Source organism: Macaca nemestrina, chromosome 2 (genome assembly GCF_043159975.1).
Source record: "Macaca nemestrina isolate mMacNem1 chromosome 2, mMacNem.hap1, whole genome shotgun sequence".
Classification (NCBI taxonomy): Eukaryota; Metazoa; Chordata; class Mammalia; order Primates; family Cercopithecidae; genus Macaca; species Macaca nemestrina.
The window spans coordinates 77760210-77779937 of NC_092126.1; positions in this window are offsets into that span (position 1 = coordinate 77760210).

Here is a 19728-nt window from a genome sequence, read left to right on the forward strand (position 1 = left end):
GGGGGTGAAAAATGAAATACTACACATTGGGTACAGAGTATGCTGCTCAGGTGATGGGTGCACCAAAATCTCAGAAATCACCACTGAAGAACTTGTCCATGCAATGAAACACCACATTATCCCCCTAAAACAACTGAACGAAAATAAAAATAAAAATAAAAATAAAATAAAATAAAAAACAAAGGCAAAAAGTCATGGGGGAAATGGGCTCCACTACAGGGACTCCTGACAAAAGATTATTAATCTTTGTGTAACTGTTGACTTTGGCAAGAAACTTACTCTTAAACTAAGAATGCTTTTGTTGGCCGGGCGAGGTGGCTCACACCTGTAATCCCAGCACTTTGGGATGCCAAGGTGGGCGAATCACGAGGTCAGGACATCAAGACCATCCTGGCTAGTGGTGAAACCCCGTCTCTACTAAAAATACAAAAAAAGTAGCCGGGTGTGGTGGCGGGCCCCTGTCACCACGCCCAGCTACTCGGGAGGCTGAGGTAGGAGAATGGTGTGAACCCGGGAGGTGGAGCTTGCAGTGAGCTGAGATTGCACCACTGCACTCCAGCCTGGGCAACAGTGCGAGACTCCAACTCCAACTCCAAAAAAAAAAAAAAAGAGGAATGCTTTTGTCCTTTAGATGTGGGATATCAGGATATTTCCTGGCTTTGTTAAGTTCTGGGTCTGTTTAGCAAACATTATTCATCTATTCCCTTAACTGTAAACATCTTGTCACCAAGAATGCTCATCCTTCTGGGAATGCAACCCAGCAGGTCTCAGCCTCATTTTATCCAGCCTCTATTCAAGATGAAGTTGTTCTGGTTCCCATGACTCTGATATAACAATAATTTTACAGCAATTAGTTACAAAAGACTAATGTATTCACCAACTAAGATCCCTCTGGCAAACTTTCTCTTATTTTGGAGTTGGCAAAAAGCATAAGATTTATGACCAGCCAGAAAAAGCAAAGGTATTATATTGTGGTATCCAGCAAGATAATAATTCTACAGATTTGTCTTTCTTGCTTAATTACATATGGAAAGCTTCTAGAACAGGTACTGGCACATACTTGGCACTCCAGTCAATAAATAAATTTTGAATAAATAAATTTTGTTTTCTAGGTGAACACTAGTATTAACAGAATTTAAGATACTTCCTAGTAAAAGTTACAATTTAAATCTTTTCGATTATACCATGTTTTTTTATTCTTTCCAGTATGTTTTCTTATGTTTTATTTGATCCTAACAGTAATTCTAGAGATGAATAAAGAAAGTGTGATTGATAAATTTTGATAAATTGTCCAAGGTCAAGTAAATTTTCCACGATTACATAATTAACTAAGAAAAAAACTGTCATATCATCACGCACGTCCGTGTGAAGAGACCACCAAATAGATTTTGTGTGAGCAACAAGGCTGTTTATTTCACCTGGGTGCAGGCAGCCTGAGTCCGAAAAGAGAATCAGCGAAGGGAGATAGGAGTGAGGCCATTTTATAGGATTTGGGTGGGTAGTGGGAAATTACAGTCAAAAGGGGTTATTCTCTGGCTGGCAGGGGTGGGGGTCACAAGGTGCTCAGTGGGGGAGCTTTTGAGCCAGAATGAGCCAGGAGAAGGAATTTCACAAGGTAATGTCATCAGTTAAAGCAGGAACAGGCCATTTTCACTTATTTTGTAGTGGAATGTCATCAGTTAAGGCAGGACAGGCCATCTGGATGTATATGTGCAAGTCACAGGGGATATGATGGCTTAGCTTGGGCTCAGAGGCCTGACATTCCTGTCTTCTTATATTACTAAGAAAAATAAAATGAAATAGTGGTAAAGTGTTGGGGCAGTGAAAAATTTGGGGGGTGGTATGGAGAGATAACGGGCGATGTTTCTCAGGGCTGCTTCGAGTGGGATTAGGGGCGGCATGAGAACCTAGAGTGGGAGAGATTAAGCTGAAGGAAGATTTTGTGGTAAGGGGTGATATTGTGGGGTTGTTAGAAGGGACATTTGTCTTATAGAATTATTGGTGATGGCCTGGATACGGTTTGGTATGAATTGAAAAACTAAATGGAGTAAGAGAAAGAGAAAAACAGGTATTAAAGGACTAAGAACTAGGAGGACCCAGGACATCCAATTAGGGAGTGCCCAAGGGGGTTCAGCATAATTACTTGGCTTGGTTGGTGAGTTTTCAGGCTCTATCCAAGTTTTTGGGGTGCATTTCAAGTTGGGCTGGTGTCTGGAATGAGACTAAGGCCTAATAAAAAGGAATGTCTATACAGAAGCTCAAATGGGCTGAAACCTGTAGCATTCCAAGGACACTTCTACCAACTTCTTTTTGATAAAACAGGTATTTTTAAGGCATCAGAATTTACTGTTAATTGAAAAATTTTCATGATTTTAAATAATCTAAGAACCATAAATAGCATTACCTTGTTTCATGAAAATAGTTTACGAAAATAGTACACTGTATGAAATCCTCAATTCTTATTGATAAATATATAGTGAAAATAGAATCTTTATGGCTTGACGAAGCCTTTTTCTATCATTAAAACTATCTGAGAATAGGCTCTATTCATTAAGTTAGTTATTTAAATTAAGGAGATTCAAGTATTGATTATTTGTTTATCCTTTTGTTTAAAAATGAGTAACCATGCTCTAACTCCTAAATAATTTTGTTTTCTTATGTAATACATTAACTTTTATTACCCCAAATATGATACATGGAACTCAAGCTTTTATAAATAAGTGTTAATTACAAATAATATCCAAAGTCCATTGTTTGTAATGGTTTGTTAAATAACATTAAACAGGATTTTGTTGTTGTTGTTTCTCATTTAGATTAGCTTTGCTTCAGCTTAAATGAGAACAGCTTAGAATATTTAATATACCAATGCAAAGTGTGATGTCTAAAATTGTAGGTATAACGAACAGTATTTCCCTAATCTATTTGAACATGAAAAAAAGTTTCTCCCCTATAGGGCATCTTGAGAAATTACTGTTCATGGATCACACTCAGAGTTGTAATGGCCGAGGACTTTATCATATATTTAGCTAACTCTTCTGAATTAATGGTTGTACTTACTGGTTTCTGTAATTCATGGTTCTTTCACTATTTTAGATTGTTTCAACTATAAGGGAGTAAATAGGTAAGTTCAGTGTTCATGCAATTTTTATCAAATAAAATGAAAATAGGAAAAGCAAAAAGGGAATGCTAATCTACTTTTTATCTGGTTCATTATAAGGTAGTGCAAGACACCCTTAGATCAAGCATGGGATACACAGATACGGTTAAACGGTCTGGTTTACATTTGTTTACATTCAGAATTAAACAGAATGTGTTTCTTTCCATGATTTATAATGCACATTTTGCAAATACTATCTTCTATCTGTGTGCATCTATAATTACATTGTTAGATAATTTAACTATAATATATTACTCTAATGATTGTGTAGCCAATAAGCCCATGTGCATGCAGTGATAATTAGCTTATTGCGAAAATACAGAAGAAAGGCAATCAAAATCCGTACATAATGGTCAACCAACTGAAGGGTCTTAATTATGAAATATTAGCCAACTGAGGACATGGTTTGGAAAAAGTTACCTTAGCAAAAAGAAAAAAGGAAACAAAGCAGATAACAGATACAAGAGGCATGTCCATGAGCATGGGCATGTCTATGAGCATACTATCATGATTCATACCAGATCTCATCATAGATGAGAGGCCACATGAGTTAACCACGATACAGCAGAAGACAGGATATGGGAAAGAAGATCTGTTGACTTTAGTCTTGGAAGATTCTACTTTGAGTGGCAATTTTAAAGAATATCAAGAATATTATATTTCTTTCCCTTATAGATCCAGTCTCACTCCTTGATTCTCCATTGGATGCTTGTTTACGTGTTCTCACATTTTAAATGCTGTATAAAGACCTTCCACTTTTAAAAACCATATAGACAAAGTGTAGAGGATAGGTATAACTACAAATTGTAACAAAAATATTGAATATTAATTTTTGTAAGAATTGCTATATACTTTGATGTACATTAGTCTGTATATATGTAAAACTCATATACTTATATAAAATTAAAGTTTAAATTATAAAAATAGATAACTGAAGATTTGCTGAGGAGAGGTTGAAAAAAGTATAAATACTCTTTACCTTCTTGGGCTTCTCCCACAGTTTTTCCAAAGGCTGCAAAGCTATTATTTACGTCTGGTTCCCTAGAAGCAGACCTGCAATAGGAAATTTTACGCTATTGATTTATTAAGATAGTGTTTTCAGGAGAAACAAGTAAGGGAGTGACGGAAGCAAGGTGGAGAAGGAGAAGGAGCTGCAAAGATGTGCTTTCAGGTGAAGACTAAGTTCGTTCTGATCCCCTGTGAACTTGGACCACAAATGATGAGACAGTTTGTCATTCCCTGAAGTCAGAAAGCAGGGCTTTTTGTGCACCTTCAACCATGGGTTGCAAGGTGGAGAGAGAGAAAGGGTGCACCAGTATAATACCCAGTCACTTTTAGGAAGGTGAGTGTGATAGTTAATTTTATGTCTCAACTTTACTGGGTCATGGCACACCAAGGCATTTGATTAAATGTTAATCTGGATGTGTCTGTGAGGTTGTTTCTGGATGAAATGAACATTTTTGTAGACTGAGTGTAGTAGTTTGCGGCCTTCCCCCACCACAATGTGGGTGGGGCTCATCCAATCAGTTGAAGGCCTTACTAGAACAAAAATGCTGAGTAAGGGGGGAAGTCCTCCTGCCTGACTACTTTGAACCGGGACATGTGCCTTTTTTTTCTGCCTTCAGACTCAAACTAAACATCATCCTTTCCTGGCTCTCAATCCTGCTGGTCCCTGAACTAAAACACACATTATCAACTCTACTTGTTCTTAGTCCTTTGGAGTCAGACTGGGACTACACCATTGACTCTTCCGGAACTCCAGCTTACTGACTACAGATCTTGGAACTTTTCAGCTTTCACAACCATGTAAGCCAATTCCTTTCTAATAAATAAGCCTCTCTCTATATATACATACTACTGGTTCTGTTTCTCTGGAGAATTCCAACTAACGAGGTGAGAAATGGCTTCTATAACATTAAATGAAAAGCTCCGGAAAATACTGGTCTTAGAGTAAACATTGTTTCTTATGAAATGTTTCCTGTGATTTAACCCCATATTTACTGTCTAAATTTATCTGTCTAAAATAATTTTCAGGATTCTAATTTCACTAAATGTTTACACAGGTACCCTATCATTCACTTTCAACAAAGCTATTCTATATACTAAATTGCCGCTGTGTTCTTTTTGGAAACCTAACATTTAGAAAAATCCAAAAGATGATCTATCTGTTACATAAACCTGAAACACTTAAATCTATCTATTACTTAAATTTATCTATTACTTAAAGCTGAAATGCTTACTTTTTAGCAAACATTTACTTTGTTACCTATTTCTGAGAGTGCAAAAGCTTCCTTTGAAAATGAGACATAAAATCAAGAAATGCAATTAAAGCTTTAGGACTGGAAATTTCTTAGAGATTATCTTGTTCAATATACTTTTTTTTCATACAAGTAAAGTGAGGGAGAATATGATGTCAGTAAGCCATAGGGGACATATGGGAGAAAACTTTTTACTTTACATTTTTAAGTTTTAACACCTTGATCAGCAATTATTTTTAGCTGGAGCTTAGTTTAAAGTCATTTATATACCATACATTTTTAATGTTGAAATCTTATTGCTTATGGTTCTAACTTCAACCAAAAAATGCCTCAGACGCAATTTGCCAGTAAATATTTTATTAAAAGAATGTATCCTTCATAGAGAACAGATTATCATGAACACAATGTAGTCATTGTTTTTAAGACAGTTTGTTACTACAAACCTTTGAAAAAATAGTAATGGTGGTTGATAAAAATATTGACATAGCCATATTAACACATTTCATCAGATATCCCTCTGAGGTCAGTACTTTCATTAATCTATTTTCATTAACATATGAGTAAACTGTGGTGTCTGAATTCAGTTATTCTGGCTCACAAAATGGTCTTATCAACTACTATATTCTTCTCTAGAGCAAACATATTATCAACACTGAAACTATTGTTTAACTCATTGGAATATACACTTAAACCATTTTCATACATATTTGCTGGAAACTTATATGAACTAAATACTATTTCACCACTTTTCTTGTTTTGGTTATGAAATAAAACAATGAAAAATCATTGGGTGTAACTTAGTGAGCAAGTGGAAAATCATGTACTTTGGTCCTTCTCTTAATCAGTGTGTAAGTAATAAAACTTGCTATTTAATATGAAGGTGATGATCTTTATCCACTGTCGAAGGACATGTGTGTGGGGCTACTTTTGCTGTAAATAAAGGATTACATAAGCTACACTTATTATTCTTAGGAAAAAGTACAATGGCACAGAAATTAGGAGGCCCTGGGTTTAATTTCTGCTCTGTAAGTAGTTATCTGACTTTAGCCAAGCATTTAGCTCTATGAGAATCATTTTCCTCTTCTTGAAAGTGAAGAGGTAGGAGTTTTGACCTAGATCAGCTTATAGATTCTTTCGAGGTCTATTCTAACATTCTATGAGTCTATGATCTAGACCTCATTAATGGTCTGCTATTAGTACCAGTCATGCCCAAATGAAATATATTAAGTTGCATTTTGTATGTGATAGGTGCTGCCAGATTTTAGATTCGTACTTTTAATTTATATTTTGAGATCCTCTTCTACCTTCTCTATGCTTTTTAAGAAAGTTTTACTCTTAGAAAAGAAAATACATGGATTGATTAAGATCATTCAAAAATTTTTAAATTATTTTACAAATTAGATTATAAAGATTAAACCTCATTAATAAGAATAAATTAAATGTTTAAAGGTTAGAAACAGACGTCAGATTGGACAGTATAGCAGTTCCCTATCTGAACTGGAAAGAAAAATAAAAGTATTATTATACTTTATCCATGTAGGAAAGTTATATAACATGTCAAGAGTGAAGAATGAGTTTGGAAAAGTTACTCTTCATGGCATTCTTTTACTGTGAACCTCGAATGGTGTGCTTGAGCCATTGGAAGCAGGCTGAAACAATTGGAAAACACTGAATTAGTGGGAGGTAAGGGCGGTATCTGCAACAGCTGAAGTAAAATGAACTTTTCTGCAGAGTAAAGCAGCTTAGTTACAACCCTCAAAGCTCAAACGTCAATCCATTCCCAAGCAGGACAAGTGTGGGTGATATATGGAAAGGCTATTTTAAAATCCGCTTGAGCTTGCCAATCTGGAGATTTGCCCAGGAAAGAGAGCCTCAGAAAAATCACTATGCAAACAAGCAAATTTTATCAAATTTATGCAGAACTTGAGAGTCACAGAAACTAATTGGACAGAATCCCATCTAAGATTTCATCATTAATAATTACTATGACAGATAGTTATTTTAACTGTCTTTTCTCTCATGTCTGTTTCAATGACTTAATAAGTATGTGTATTTGTTTTGTGCAATATTATCATGGAAAAAATACTTTCCCAACATGTCCTTATAAAGCTAATTCTGTTCTTTTGGACCTTGCTGAATCTTACATCATTTTTCAAATATGGCTATGCTGTCAAATAGAAGTGGTAGGGACATTTTTTTCTAAAGTCAGAGCATTTCATTTTGAATGCTCAAGAAAATCACAAAAGCCAAGTGTTACTTTCTTTTAAAATAAAGGTTTGTTTAACATCTTGCGTTATGCAAAATATTTAAGTGACATTAAATAATTGTGAATACTTTCTGTAATATCAACAGAATATTTTTGTCCGCAAAGTGATGTCAATATATTGAGTGAAACACTCTGTATTAAACATATTATTAATGCTTATTGACTATGTATGTTAATGTCTTTTGCAGACATCAGTTGAATCACTATGACTTATTCTAAATGAGATATTTTTAATGAAAATGTATCACACAGACAAGCTAAGCCATTTCCAGGAATATTGTAACAGCTTCAAAAGAAGATACTATAGTGTTAAAGGGAAGCATATGATTCTTGATGTTAGTGCCAGAGAGCTATAGTTTTAATGTGTTGAATCACTACGAGTGATGACATGAATGATTAGATTTTGTAATAACAACTTAATTTGAAAGAAGGAGATTCTCTGATTCAGGAACTTACTAAAATTTCTCAACAAGTGATAAAGAATGAAAATATGACAAAAAAGTTTTCAGATAGCCTAAAAAAAACTTCAGGTATAATGATTATTTTTGTAAGCAATAAGATAGATTTGAGTTGATGAAAGTACTCCAGATGGAGTGTAAGTAGTATTTCATTCCTGCAGAAAACACTTCATATTTAGTTATTGAGATGGTTATCTTAAAGACATTTATTTAAGATGCTAAATTCTGGCATGTCAAATTACAGTGCTATTTGATGACAGGTAGATCAACAAGATTAGGTTATATTTATTAACAATTGAGAAATTAAAACATAGTGGAATGCACAGCAACCAAATTAGGATAAAATTCCCTGAAGGTTTAATTGGCCGGTACTCTTTTGGAATATATTAATATTGATGCACTCACTTTAAAAGACCAGCATTAACACTATCAACCCAATCATCATAGATCACTGTTGATAACCAGACAGCAATTATTACGGCACATTGTCAGTTAAGTTATTATTTTAGATTATATGATGATGTGGCTTGGAATAAATTCTAACTAATTATAAGAAATTGAAAGAGGCAACATTCAAATTACAAATGATGTTTAATAAAAGGGCTCACTTGGAAAATGCTAGAAAGTAACCTCTTTTACTTGGCATCATTTAACCATCTCTAAACTTAATACAATGTGTACTTTTTTTTTTTCTCCAGTGAGTGGCATAGGACATAAATTTCTTTTGAATCAATTTTGTTTTCAAAACTTTGCAGTTAGGAATTGATTTGGTATGAAAAAAATATATTTTTTCAATAGCTGTCATTCAAACTTTAGTGAAATAATTTTATAATTGGTTGTTTAATGGCGAGCATTCAGCAACTACTATTACCATGATTAAAAGTTCTGTGAAGAAGGGATTGGTGTCTGCCATGTGAACCAGAGACCCAGCACCTACCTTACACGGTGTACAGTCCCTCAATAAGGAGTTGCTTATTAATGAAATGAATGCACAGGCCCATAGCTAGTAACTGGGAGGAAAGGGGATTCAAGTCAAACTTCTGACTTCATGTGCAGAGACTAATATGAATTTGTATGCAGCAAGATACAAGCATCCAATTCATGGATATGTTTCTCAATGAACTCAAACATTACTATTGAATAAACTATGTGCAAGATGAATAGCTTGACCAAATCAGTCTGTCATTCTTGTGGCATGATTTCACGGTTTGCTGTTCATGGAAATGCCTTTAAGTTATATTACATATGATTCCAGAGAGTTCATGGCTAGGGCCACTGATTTAATTCTCAGAGGAAAAATCAGATTTTCCAGGAAAACCTTCCTTTTCCCCCCCATAGTTTGTAACCTCAACTCTATATGAAAATGTTTGTCTTGTTCTAAATGAAATCTTGGGTTAAATGTGAGCAGCCATTAGGCTTTTCCATTTCAAAATCTGAATCATCAGTTGACCAACTGGGTCACTGTTAAATTATTTTAAATATTACTAAATCCACTTTTGGTTCTAAATTTATACTGTATTAATAGCAACCAAGTGATATACATTTTATCCCTTTTAATTCTGAAAATATCTTCCATGAGATAAACGTTAGCATCCCAACGGGAGAGATGTAGAAAATGAGACAGATAATTCAGATCAAAGTCTGCCCAATTTAAACAATTAATCAAGTTATTATTCTACAGTAAAATAAAGACAGTAATAAATAGACGGATCACCCTTAATCAACACAGAATTAAACTACCTAGGTCCACTTATACTCAAAAATTTTTTCCACCAAACAAATAAAACCTTTGTGGTATGCAAACCTGCCTATACATAGTGCCAAAATTTTAGTATATATATATTCCACAGGCTGGACTGCGGGATTTGAGTATGCACCAATTTTGTGTTTATGTAGCATCCTGGAATCAATCCCCCAACTATACTGACAGACAGTGCACTATTGTTCATAGTAATTTCTAGATAGTAGACACGAGCAAAAATTACTGTATTAATGTGATTTGTAAGTTAAAAATAATGTATATAACACAGGCTATTGTTAGGGTCACTTAATCCAGGCTCCAGAGCCCTATGACTAGAGAGAAACACCTTGAGTTGATATAAAATTCCACGAATATAAACAAAAATACCTAAATTGTCCCCGCTGCCGAATTAGGAGAACTCTTAAGAAATATTTGAGGTTTTACTTTTATGATTCTCTGAGTTATTGAGTCTTTAAATGTCACAATCTTTTCAAAATACAAAAATACAACTATGAATGTTACTGTATTAACTAACATAGTGTAGGTGGACTCCCTAGGCCTTTTGGGAGGCTTGGAGAAGCATTCTTATTCTATGCTGAAGGGGAGGAATGGGCAAGTGAGGACTAGCTTTCTTAGAGCTTTATTTAAATCAAAGGATTATGTAGGTTGTAGAGTCACACTAATAGATCAGAAATTTTTAAAAATTATTTTTTCCCTGTATTTGGCAAAACTGATACTAAAGAAAAATTGAAAATTTAATTTGTCACCTTCTTGGTGGCTAGGAGACATTTACTCATTTTCCCCAGTGAAATGTACCACCACAATATTTCAGTGTTCAGCAGGGCAAAAAAAAGAAGAAACAGGCATTTTGAGGAATTCATACCCAGTAAATATGGCAGAGGTTGGCATAGACACTGAGACTGAGAAACAACTGTTGCGGAAGGGCTGGGCTTAGAGTCCCACATTCATGTTGTGCAATGCCTGTTCTGGAATCAAGCCTGTGAATAGTTTAGTGATTGGCTTAGATATTACTTCTGGCTGCATAATCTCTAAATCCAGTTTTCTGGCCCTCCTAGAATTTCCGAGGGCTATCTTAGAAACTTTAATACATTCTTCTTCCGTTTCACTTAGTTTTTCTCATTTTAGCTAATAAATCTAGCTAAAATAAGCCTGTCCTACACAACAGGTTTGTGTGTTAGAATAATAGTCCCCCAAATAGGTGCACATCATAATTCTGGGAATTCTGAAATCTCGAATGTAAATTTTCTTGGTAAAAAGGGATTCTGCATATCTGATGAAGATTACAGACTTCGAAATGGATAGCTTATCCTAAATTATTCAAATAGGCCCAATCTATTCATATACATCCTTAGAAACAAATTATTTCTGGTGAGTGCAAGAGAGAGTTAGAGAGATATGACAGAAGAGGCAGGAAATACTTTAAGCATGAGAAAGATTCCATTAGCTGTTGCTGACTTTGAAAATAGAAGAAGGGTGCCATGAGCTGAAGAGTGCAAGCAATCTCCAGGAGCTAGTAACGGCCTCAACTGACAACCAGCAGCAATAGAGACCTCAGTCCTACCCGCTGGATGGAACATTCTGCCAACAATCTGAACAAGCAAGCAAACAGAACCTCTCTTAGAGTCCACTGGAGTTCTGACCCATGGAGTTCTAAAACAATAAATTTGTAGTGTTTAAAGTCACTAAATTTATGATTATAGAAAACTAATTTAAGGCTAGAGCAAACTCAACAGTTCATGGATCAGTGTCTCACTGGTAATGGGACAGGGACAATTTCTATAAAACATTTGTATAAAGCCAGAAAAGGTGAGCTTGTTTCTGGAGACATTGATAGGACATGGACCCTAACTCGTAGTCATAAAGTACAAAGTTTAGAATTATCTATTCTTTCAGAGTCTAAGTTATCAAGTGACAGGTGTGTATCTGGTTACTAAATTTATTTAATGAATTTAAATATTAATACATACTTCATTTTTAACGAATGTAAAATCAATATAAAGGCCTTTAAGAATTGGACTTAGCTTGATGGAAAAGCAGTTACCTAAAGTCTTGTATCTTAAAGGATGGTTCGTGGGAGCTTGTTTGAGTGCAGAATGTCTGATGCCACCTGAGACCTACTGTCTTAATTTGTGTTGCTTAAAGGAATATCTGTGGCTAGGTAATTGACGAAGAAAAGAGGTTTATTTGGCAGTTCTGTTGGCTGGACAAAAAGCATGACGCTGATGACTGCTTGGCTTCTGGAGAGGGCTTTTGTGCCACATCAAAATATGGCTGAGAAGATAAGATGAGAAGCAGGCACATGAAAAGAGGAGAAAACCTGAGAGGTATCCTGGCTTCGTAACAATTCACTCTTGAGAGAACTAATCCTGTCTCATGAGAGCCAGAATCACTCAATCCCAGGAAAATAGCACCAAGCTACCCATAAGGAATTCATCCCCATAGCCCAAACACCAGCCTCTAGGCCCCACCTCCCAACACCATCACGATGGGGACCAAACTTCAATATGAGCTTTGGTGGGGACAAGTAAACCATATCCAAATCACTCCAGATACAAAATTAGAATGTGCATTTTAATAAGATCCCCCAATGATTTTTTGCTGCCTAATGTTTGGGAAGCACTGATGTAAAGCTTGAACAGCAAAAATTGGAAAGATACCCAAATTAAATTTAAAAATCGCTATGTTATCACTGTACTAATCTTATTCTTAGGCATTCTCCATTTTGTTTTATCACTTATAAAAAAGGTATTATATACTATTTCATAGGGTTAAAAAGAAGATTTAATGATCAATGAAATTAGTAATTAGGTAATAAATGCAAAGCTCTCTGCAAAGTGCCTGGTCAATAACAAATGTTTATAAAATATAAATATGATCAGTATCATTTCTTAATAGCCCATTCCTCTACACTAGCCTTCCTCTTCCTGCTTGTCCAATAGTCCAATTTAAATAATATCTATACAGCAACTTGGGAACTCTGGCGCAACTAATTATTTTAAATGGCAGTTATAGTAAATCAGGAGAGAATCAAGCATTTTTTTATCCCTCCTTTTTCCCCTTTGCAAAGGAAATGGGATAAGAAATGAAGGTTCTACCTAATTGTAATACCTAATATTCATTACGTTTTCATATACATTAATTCATTGCCTATAAAAATTATTCAGCTCTGAATATTTAGCCCAGTGGAAAATGACTTTAATCTGTGCAAATGAAGTCATATATAAAATCTAAAATGAGAAAAGACATAGATTTAGATACGTGTATTTTTATATCTTCAACATAAGTATAAGCATGAAATAGAAATCTGCAGGCCTAGTTAAGAAGCCAACAGGACATGGGTTTTAAATTCTGACCATTTGTCTTACTATGTGACATTTGGCAAACCAACTTAACTACTCTCAAGTTTAGTTTCCTCATCTATAAACATCTGTCTTAAAACATTATAATTCTTAATAAATATAAACATATTTTCCATGTGATCTGAAACATAGTAGGAATAAAATAAAGGCTTTTTTCTCTCTTTTCAGACTGTTAGGTTTATATAAATAAGATAACGTATGTACCAGTATTATATCTCTAAATTTTAATCTGCACATTTTCTGCATATTTTCCTCAGCCTCTTAGCATTGTTTTCCAAGGCCATTTTTTTCCCCTGCTCATCTTGAGGGTTGTAAAGCATCAATAAACACTCACATGTAAGTAAGTGGTAGAAAAATTCAACTATCTGTTTAAACAATAGCTTCAGACAAGATAAGAGTGGAACTGTACATAGAAGAATAGAAGGTGGACCAGTAATGAGTAACTCTGCTTGGAAAACAGGAAAGAAGGGATCCTAAACATTGATGGGAAAAGAGTAAATAATATCTTTCTTTTAAAGGGCTAGAGACAAACAAAAGGAGCTGAGCACCGACATCTCTAAACAGGGACTGTATCATCCCATCAGATAGAGACAGAATTCTGTCTAGTAGTCCTAAACCATTAAGAACATCACATCTTGAACATAATTTGAGGGAGTTAAACAGTGTACTGGTGACTAAAATGGAACAAAACACAATCAGAGATTATTCCACTAGAAATTACAGCAGCAGTGTATAAACTGTCAAAGATAATTGCTATTTGCTTCTAACTCCAGAGAAAGTAGAGAAAGACTAAGTATCTTAAGAAGAACAGTGCCGAAGGCTACAGGGGACCCTGAACTTGAATACGAAAACCCTTAAACTTGATTACTTCACTAATTTGAGTAACTACTAGAGCTTCACGAAGTCACAGAGAGATTGGAAAATTATTAATAATTATTACATTTATTTATTTAGTATTTAAATATCTATTATCTGTATATAATTATAAATAACTATTTTTTACTGATGCATTTGGATACATGCATGAAATATTTTTATTATAAACAATTTACAATATGAGTTTCTTTACGATGTTGTTAAATTGTTTTTTTTAAGCCTTGGAATCTATTTAAAAAATATAATTTTACATTTACATTTAATTATGTTTTATATGCATTTTTGAAGAAGGCTAAGGGTTAAAATAGCCAGTTAAAAATAGCCACTAAAGATTTTAATGATAATTCTTATACTTCTATCAAATACTTTAAATTTATAAGATGTATTGAGTAGTTAGTATATACAAGGCACTATCCGATGTGTCAAGATGATGATGGAAGAGACATGCTTGTTCAAGAATGGTATTTAATGTTATAGGAATACATGTAAAAATGATACGACACAATTCTATGGACACGTATGTTTTCGTGCACATGGTTGTTATTTGTGTTAATTTCTCTCAGATAGCTTAAGCTGATTCTTAAAAGGGTAGCTCAGTGTTTGAGAAGCTGAGCAATGCTTTTGAAACTCCCTCAAGTCTAGAGAGAAAACTTAAGTAAACAACAAGCGGTGTAGCTTTCCCATACACTGATGTCTAGTTTTAAATTATTTCAAGTCTGAAACTAAATTAGGTAATCCCAGATTTCTAGTGATCTCTAACTGTGTTTAAGAGTTTAAACAACTTTGCTTGTTATATTCAAGGAGATAAATGATAAATTAGAAATATTTGGCAGAGCATGAGGCTTTTTAAAAAATGAATATTCTAGAACTTAAAAAAAAAAAAGAACCTAAATGAAGAATTTAATAGATTGGTTCAACCATAAAGTAGATATAGCTAAAGAAAGATTTAGTTTATTTGAAATAGATCACAAGAAAATTTCCAGAATGAAGTGAGAAAAGATGAAGTATGTTAAACACAGGGCAGTATTTCAGAGACAGAAAGAACACAATTAGAAGAACAAAAACATGTGTAATTTGATTTTCAATATGGGAAGAAAGAAAAAATGAGGAAGAAGCAATATTTAGAGATACCATTTTTGCAAATTTTCCAAAATTGACCACAACAGAAATATCACCAATCACAGAGACTTTGAGAATGAAAAAAAAAAAAAAAAAAAAAAAAGGTGAAAAAACACACACCCTTAGGTTCACACAGTGAAATTTCTGAGGGAGGAAGGGGAGAGCGAGAAAGACAGAGATAGAGAGAGAGATTGAAATAAATGGGTAGTACAATTTAGAGCACGAAAACATGAGCCCAAAGAACATTAGTGTAACTATAGCTAAAAAAAAGTGTACTTTAATGCAGAATGCGTAGCAAGACATTAGAATATATACCTCATGAAAGAAAAGACATAATTCACTAGGAATATTTAATATTTTGAATTTTTAATGCAGCCAATAGTAAAACCTTGAAACATGACAGCACTGAAAAGAGTAAAAGAAAAATGTATAATTATAGTGGAAAGTTTATTGTTCCTTACTAATGGTTATAGAAACAGAAAAAAACTGTAAAACTATGAAAGATTTCAAGAATTTAACTAAAAATTTGTCCTAATTGACTTATTTTTAGTTTGTAATCAACAACTTCAGACTCCATAATGACATTTACACAAATTGAAATTATATTCAGACTATACTTTGATCATGATATATTTCTGCTAGACATAAATACATAATTTTGTATCTCTACCTCTGTATCTATATGCACACATATGAGTCACTAGATGTATATAACTGAGATACTTGTATATAACCTATAAATAAAAGAAAAACCAGAATGAAAATTTGTGGAAAATTTATAGGCTTAAATTGATATCTTAGAAAAGAACATTTGAAAATCAATGATCTAAGTGTCCTTCTCAATAAGCTTTAAAAGGAGCAAATTAAGACAAAAGAAGTTATTTGCAAGGAAATAATATAAGACTACAGCTTAAGAATGCAAAAATAAAAAGTTGATCAATAAACCCTAGAATTGTATCTTTGACAGTCTTTGTAATTGATAAATGCCTTGTAAAAGTTAGAGGGAAGGAGGGAAGGAAGGAAGGAAAGAAGGAAGGAAGGAAGGAAGGAAGGAAGGAAGGAAGGAAGGAAGGAAGGAAGGAAGGAAGGAAAAAAGGAAGGAAGGAAGGAAGGAAGGAAGGAAGGAAGGAAGGAAGGAAGGAAGGAAGGAAGGAAGGAAGGAAGGAAGGAAGGAAGGGAGGAAGGAAGGGAGGGAGGGAGGGAGGGAGGGAGGGAGGGAGGATGGGAAGGAAAACAAGAGAGACTATCTAATATTAGAAACTGTTAAAATTTAGAAGACACCAAGAGAATATTATGAACAATTTTACTCCACATTAAAATGTTTAGATGATATGGACAGTCCTAGAAAAAATGTAACTTGTTAAATTTGACATAGGTGAAATAAAATAATCAAATATTACTACATTTACTGAATAATTTAATATAAAATCTAAAACTTTCCTATAGAGATAATTACAGTTCCAGATGCTATGACCAATTAATTCAACCAAATATGTAGGGAAGAATAAATGCCAGTATTGCACGAGTCTTCCCAAGAATGGGAAAAATAGGAACAAATGTTGATAACATATTCTGTCAAGAATGTTATCACTGGCAAAAAATATAGGCCAATTTAAATCATGAACACAGATGCAAAAATCTAAAATATTAACCAAAACATACAATGAAATATAAGAAGAGCAGCATATCATAATCAACTTGGGTTTATCTCATAAATATAAGTTGAGCTTAACATTTGAAAAATGACCCATGTTTTTTAGTACTACATTAAATCATTTGATTTCAACATATAAAACTCCCTTAACAAATTAAACACTTAGTCATGAAAAAAAAATTTAGAAAACCAGAAATTGAAGAATATTTTCTCAGTGTAATATCGAGTATGTACAATGGTATGTAGCTAACCTCATACTTTATGGTATGATTTTAAATTACTTTTATTTAAAATAAGAAAAAAATGATACATCTTATCATTACTTCTATTCAACATCTTACTAGAGGTCCAACCCAATATAATAAAAGCACAAATGAGAAAAATTAATGAATATTATAAAATGAGAAATAAAAGTGTCATTACAGACAGCATAATGATGTACCAGAAAGTAGAGACAAATCTCCAAATAAATTGTTAAAATGAAGAACTGAGTTTAGGAAGAATACTGAACATAAGCTCAGCGCACAAATACAAAATGTATATGCATATACCAGGTACAAAAATCAAAATGAAATAACTTTAAAAATACCACTTTCTGTTTCTTTTTTTTTAACTTTTATTTTAGATTTGCATGTATATGTGGAAGTTTGTTACATGGGTAAATTGTGTGTCACAGGGGCTTGGTGTACAGATTATTTCATCACCCAAGTAATAAGCATTGTACTCAATAGGTAGTTTCTTGATCCTCCTCCTCCTGCCAACCTCCACTCTCAAATAGACCCTAATGTCTGTTGTTCCCACTCAGTGTTTAGCTCCCACTTATAAGCGAGAACATGCAATATTTGGTTTTCTGTTCCTATGTTAGTTGGCTTAGGATAATGGCCTCTAGCTTCATCCATATTTTGCAAAGGACATGATCTCATTGTTTTAAATGACTGTGTAGTATTCCATGGTATATATGTACCACATTTTCTTTATCCAGCCTACCACCAATGGGTATTCAGGTTGATTCCATGTCTTTGCTATTGTAAAATAGCAGTGCTATTGTGAAATAGCAGGTAGTGCTGTGATGGACATATGCATGAGTGTGTCTTTATGGTAGAACGATTTACATTCCTTTGGGTATAAACCCAGTAATGGAATTGCTGGCTCAGATGGTAATCTTGTTCTAAGTTCTTGGAGAAATCTCCAAAAGCTTTCTACAGTGGCTGAACTAATTGATATTTCCACCAGGAGTATATAAGTGTTCCCTTTTCTCCACAACCTCACCAGTACTTGTTAGGCATGAAATAACATCATTTCCAATAAATAGAATTGAACAAATTTTTAAAAAACTAAACTAGTGAAAAACAAGCAATAACCCTGCTCAGACAAGTAAAAGTATTATTGAGAGGTAAGTAATTATACAAGTCAGATATCAAAGAATACATAATATATTATCCAATTTATTTAGGGATTCCTAATGGCAAATTTGAACTTTAGAATCAGATGTCAGAGTAGTGGTCACCTTTGATGAGGAAGATGTTGGAATGAAGATTGTACAGAAAGGACTATGTCTTGAGTCTATTTCTTTTTTTGGATAAGTATTACATGGTTGCTTGCTGTGATAATTTGTTTCATTATAGATTCATTTTATGCATTTTATGTGTATGTGTTATATTTCAAAACACAAACATTTAAAAATCCTAATCATTAATATAACAGAAATAGTTTATATATACTATATATTTATATATATTTATATACAGTTGGCCATTGGACAATGTTGGGGTTGGGGTGCCAATTCTCACGCAACTGACAATTTATGCATAAATTTGACTCCTCAAACTTAACTACTATAGCCCACTATTGACTGGAAGCCTTACTGAAAACATAAATGATTAACATACAAATAGACTAGTATCTGTGTGTACTTTATTTATTCATACATACCTTAATAAATAAACATATTGATTAACAATAATCTGTATATAAGTGGACCCTTGCAGTTCAAACCTGTGTTGTCCAAGGGTCACATATATAGATCAAAACATATATAACAAAGGTTAAGAGAATCTCAGCAATACAGAAAGAGTACAAATCCTTTGCTCAGTTGTATGTTAGATAGTTTGTGTGTCTAGAAACCCAGAGTGAGGATGCCATTTATGTCCTGATATGATTGTGCCAATGAGAACAAACCCACCTGGCAGCATCTTACCTTCTTTAGGCCAATAGAAGTTATTTAGAAAATTACCTCTTTCAGTGAATTAAATTAGCCAAATAGATTTGTATAGCCTTCCATGCCAAATGTAAGTGATAAAGCTGCCCGTATATTTAGGATTAGACAATGAAGGTTGGCTTTTTTGAAAAATTGAGTTTCATTTGCCAAAAAAGGAGATCAGTGCCAATTTAAAAAGCCAAATGCAGTGATAGTCACTGCTTTTCAAAGAAAGTGTGTATGAGGGCTGGAGGGAATTCCTCTATTATTTATTTTTATGAATGCCTCTCAGCAGATGACGTCTATTCCTGCAGAGCTACACAAATATTATCTTGAACATAAGTTTTTCAGAAAAATGAAAAAAGTCTATTGCTTCAGTCAAAAATTGTGTGCTGTATCAAGACAATAAAGCCTATGTAGCTTTATTGTTCTATTGGCAGTCAATTGTTAAATTACCAGTCTGTTTGTAACCTAATGAGCATTCCACAAGCTCCTTCTGTTATACCTTTGCTACTGAGAAAAGTAAAATAGAGAATTGAGCAATCATTTGATTGAGTAACTGATCCCAAATTCCCACAATAAAGACAATTATAATTATTTTGCAAATTGACATAAACATAAA